Genomic DNA, 4,938 nt, shown 5'->3' on the forward strand with positions numbered 1-4,938 from the left:
CCTGGGGATTGAACCCAGAGGTGCTTCACCACTGAACTAGTTTACTTCTCAAGCCTCTTTACAGGTGTGTGCCACCACGCCAGTCAGATGAATTTTTAAAAGCAAATTGAGGAGAAATACCTAAACAACTTCATAATTGAAAGTATAGGAAAGCACTTAGAAAGTCGCACATCAAATACAGGATGAACACCCAATGCAGGTTCCCTGAGGTGGAGGGAGAACGCTGCAGGCAAGGGCACACCAGAAACTTCCAGGTGCAGTTGTTTGTTTCTTAAGCAGGGAGCTGTCAGAATGTCTGTTATTCACTCTTTTCTTTATCTTTTCCCCTATATTTTTGTAGGTCTGAAATATTGCAAATCAAAGTTTTAGCTACAAGATTACCTCCTCTTTTCCCTTTTCTTTTCCTGTTTTTAAGACGCTAAATCTAAAAATTAACCGTGAGAAGGGTAAAGTCCTTGGCTATTATAAATGGCAGAGATTTAAAAATCTGAATTCTGACTGTGTCTTGTTTCCTCTAGGTTTTCTGGTACGGTTTTTATTGCTATTGATGTGGCTCTGGGGAAAAAGGTAGCAACTTTTTCATACTTCTAGATGTTCTATTAGCTTTTTGTTTAGGAGAAAAACTAGATAAAGCTCAGCGTAATCAATAGGAATATACTTTTTAGTTGGATATATGTTGCAAGAATTAATCTATATAATTTTATAGCCATTCTCACATGAGGGTGAACAAAGAAGGAATTATGTCATAAATAAGCAAATATTTTTAAAAAATGTTTTCCCAGGTTGGAGTGAAAAGAGGGTTAATTCCTGGCACTGGACTGATCTTAGGTTGGTTAATCAACTTCAAGATAAATCTGAACATATTTAGGGTTCAGGTAGTATAAAACACTGAGCATAGTCAGTGTGCAAGTGAAAATATTAATTTTTTGTCAGCTATAATCTCACTATGTAATATCATGTGTTACTATAAATTAGTGACTGGTTGGTGTTTGTTACTTTCTAAGAGAACTAGGAAAACCATTTTTTTCAATTCTGTTTCCATTATAGGTTATGATTAAACAGATTGACTTAAAGAAACACTCACAGAAGGAACTGATCCTTAATGAACTTTTGGTGATGAAAGAACTAAAGAACCCCAACATAATTCACTTCTTGGACAGGTAAATACGTTTGAAGTTCTTTTAAACATTAGGATAAAAATATGGAAATTTATAGTCTGGTGGTTCCATGAAGGATAGCCACTTTGAAGTGTCAATGGTGAGAAGTAAACTTAAAAGAGAAAGAGGAGAGGTGAAACTAGCCTACTCCAAGTTAGAAGGTGCTTTTGCCACAAGGATACTACTTGGCAAGTGAGAGCAGGCATCTAAATGAAGCACATTGCTGATGATGTGTATATTCATGCAAATGAACAGAAGCTAAAACATTAAGAAATGGTCAAATGGGATTCATGTCTTAACCCACAGAGCTGACCAGCAGACAATTCTTAAACATTTGCATCAGTTTTATTTCAAATGCTGTTCTTCATGGCAAATTGTATATGTTTATCTTTTGGCTCATGTAGGCCAAGTGCCGTGGTGCACACCTGTAATCTCAGTGACTAGGGAGGCTGAGGCAGGAGGATTGTGAGTTCAACAACAACAGTGAGGCACTAAGCAATTGAAGGAGACCCTGTCTCTAAATAAAATACAAAATAGGGCTGGAGATGTGGCTCAGTGATTGAGTGCCTCTGAGTTTAATCCCTGGTACCCTACACCAAAAAATAAAAAGCTAGTATAGATTAGCAATTGATGTTTTGTTTTTTTTTTTAAAAAAAGATGGAATGGAAAATTAAGTATATTATTCAATATTTTAAAAAAGTTTTCAAATATATGAATGAAAGATGACTAGTAAAAAATGATACTGGTGATTGCATTATGGTTACAAGGTGATTTTCTTCCACATATAAATTTGTTTAGGATGGAGAGATGATAATATATTTTGAGACTTTAGCCCTAATCATGGGGTCTGGAGGTCTGCATTCATGGAAATAAATTTTTAGGTACATTTCTCTGCTTTTTAAAATAATATTTCAAGTCAGCATGGAATGCTGGTTAAGATAAGCCATAGGAGTTGGAATCATTAGAACTTGACTTCAGATGCTGATTCTGTCACTTTCTATGTGATCTTAGATGAGTTCCTTCAACCTCTCCAAGCCTCTGTCTCTGTATCTGTAAAACAAGACCAATAATCCCTATGTGAAAGGGTTATTTTGGTTGGAAAACTCCAAACTATACACCGAGACTACTATTATGGGCCAACTATGACTTAAAAATCATAGTGAATATCATAATGGCCCTTGGACTTTTTTGTGCTATTACATAGTAACTTTCCAGTTTTCTTCTTAGCTCTCAAACTATCAGCTCTGTAGTTTTATTAATATGACGCTTAATATTTGAACTCTTGAACAAAGAGTGTCATATGTTTAAAAAAATAAAAGGTATGTTTTGTATGTTCTGTTTCTAGTTACCTGGTCGGAGATGACTTGTTTGTAGTGACTGAGTACCTTGACGGCGGGCCACTCACTGATGTTGTAACCGAAACCTGCATGGATGAGGCGCAGATTGCTGCTGTGTGCAGAGAGGTGAGTTTGCTTTCTTTGAGATAAAGCAGGGTGATGTGTGGTCAGCAAGAGATGAATTAAAGGAAAGTTGTTCTGCACAGGGAATTTTGGTTGTACACATCCTCTGCAAGTTATCCCATACTGTTTCATCTCAGATGAGCATTTCAGGCCTTCATGTGTAGGGATACCTTAGGAATGGGGTTTAGGCCCTTTTTTATTCCTTTGCCAAATTGGGGATTGAATCCAGGGGTGCTCCACCACTGAGCTACATCTCCAGTCCTATTTATTTATTTATTTATTTAGAGACAATCTCAAAAGTTGCCTAGCTTGGCCTCAAACTTGTGATCCTCCTACTTCCACCTCTGGTGTAGCTGGGGTTACACGCATGCCTGGTTAGGGTCTTTGAAGAACTAAATTCACCTGCAATCTCCTTATAGTCATCACAATAGTTTATCATCTAGACAGTGCACTTTTGAGAACAAAGTAGGGTGCTTTTAAAAATATACCACTCAGCCAGGGGTGGTGGTGCATGTCTGTAATCCCACTGACTCAGGAGGCTGAGACAGGAGGATTTGCAAGTTCAAGGCCAACCTCAGCAATATAGGGAGGCCCTAAGCAACTTAGTGAGACCGTGTCTCAAATTAAAATGTAAAAAGGGCTGGAGATGTCACTCAGTGGTAAAGTCTCTCCGGATTAAATCTCCAGTGTCCCTTTTCTGGCACCCTCCCCTACTTGCACCCCCTCCCAAAATAAATTGGGAACTAGAACTGTTACAGACAAACAAGGCACATTTATCTTTAATATCAGTAAGTCAGCCTCTGGCTTTATTGAGCTCACGGAAGGTGAAGGAACTGGTGGTTTCTTTATGTTTTTTAATGAATTTCTTTTTGCTTAAGCTAGTAAAGTTTTCCAAATTGCCTAAGTATAAGCCCCAAACAAGTTCCATCTGTCTCTCCATAACTTGTTCTATAGAGGGGACTTGGGATAATTATTTGCTTATTGTCACTGAAACTGATTCTACTTTGTCTTGATGCCACAGGATCATTGTCATAAATGACAAAATTATTAAAGTTTATGAGGGACTATGGTGTAAAACATAGTGAATATAATATTTCTTAACAGAGTATATTTGGTTACTTAAAAAACTAATTAAAACTTAAGAATTTATCCATTAATACTTTGTTTTTCTCAATTTTTTCATAGTTGATATAAAGTCTACTTTAGGAGTTGTTCTAACTGCATTCACTTGGGGTTTCTTTTATGTGCCCAAAATTTTAACTTGTGACTAGTTTATTTCTACTTTTTGTATAAGTATTTTTCTCTGGCTTTATTCTTTTCAAGAATCTGATTAAATGTCTGGAAAATATAACATGAAAATACCATTTATATGGTTTTTCTTTGTATAATAGTACAATATTTGGAATGGTATTTTTACTAGTTACAAATAATGTACAGACTTTGTTGTTCTACTCTGATGGGAATGAGAATAAAAATACAACTCACTTTTCCCAAGTGAATTTTGTATTCAAAAACCATGGGGCAAAGAATTTTTTAAATCTCACTTTATTCTAGTATTTAAGGAAGGGGGTAATTTATCTTCACTTTAAAAAAATATTTTTAATTGTAGATGGACACAATAACATTATTTTATTTATTTGTTTTTAATTGTGGTGGTTATTTTGTTTCTTTGTTTCTGCTCTGGGGATCAGACCTAGGACCTCAAACATGCTGGGCTTTACACTGAACTCTACCCCTAGCCATATATTTTCCTGGTTGGTGTCAGGCTGTGGAGATAGCTTGACCTAAAATCTACCAGAGAAGAAATGAAGAGGACAGAACATTATATTGACGACCCCCCTCAATGCAACCAGACCACCCTCCATCTTGCCTGCTTCTCTTAGTGGCTCACAATGATGAGACTTCTGAGTACCTTAGGTTTCAAGTGCAAATAACCACAAGTTTATCCTCTACTGTGGAAATAATTTCTAAAGAATTTAGGCTCGTTTACCAAGTGCTGTGTACTACTAGGCATTTAAACCTGAAAAGGCCTAGATATTATATGGACATATCCTTCATTTTATAAGAGACCATAAGTTTTAAAAATCCATGGTAGAGACAGGGGATGTAGCTCAGTTTGCCTAGCATACATAGTGCGCTGGGTTTGATTCACAGCACTGAAAAAGAAAAAAAAAGAAAGAAAAGGAAAATAATCAGTGGTGGATGAGTTGGGCACAAGGCAGGTGTCTGCAGTCTTAGCTGCACAGGAAGCTGAGGCAGGAGGATTGTTTGAGGCCAGCCTGGGCAACATAGAAAGGCCTTGTCTTAAAAAAAAAATCACT

At 36.7% G+C, this 4,938-nt stretch overlaps 1 long non-coding RNA gene across 1 annotated transcript; it reads left to right on the forward strand.

Moving 5' to 3' along the window:
• The first annotated feature begins 517 nt into the window (after nt 1–517).
• Nucleotides 518–2,620, forward strand: LOC107134466. The gene is made up of 3 exons (XR_001502436.2): nt 518–567; nt 1,048–1,160; nt 2,503–2,620. It is a non-coding gene; the product is annotated as an uncharacterized LOC107134466 (long non-coding RNA).
• Nucleotides 2,621–4,938: the final 2,318 nt, after the last annotated feature.

Source organism: Marmota marmota, unplaced genomic scaffold, assembly GCF_001458135.2.
Source record: "Marmota marmota marmota unplaced genomic scaffold, marMar, whole genome shotgun sequence".
Classification (NCBI taxonomy): domain Eukaryota; kingdom Metazoa; phylum Chordata; class Mammalia; order Rodentia; family Sciuridae; genus Marmota; species Marmota marmota.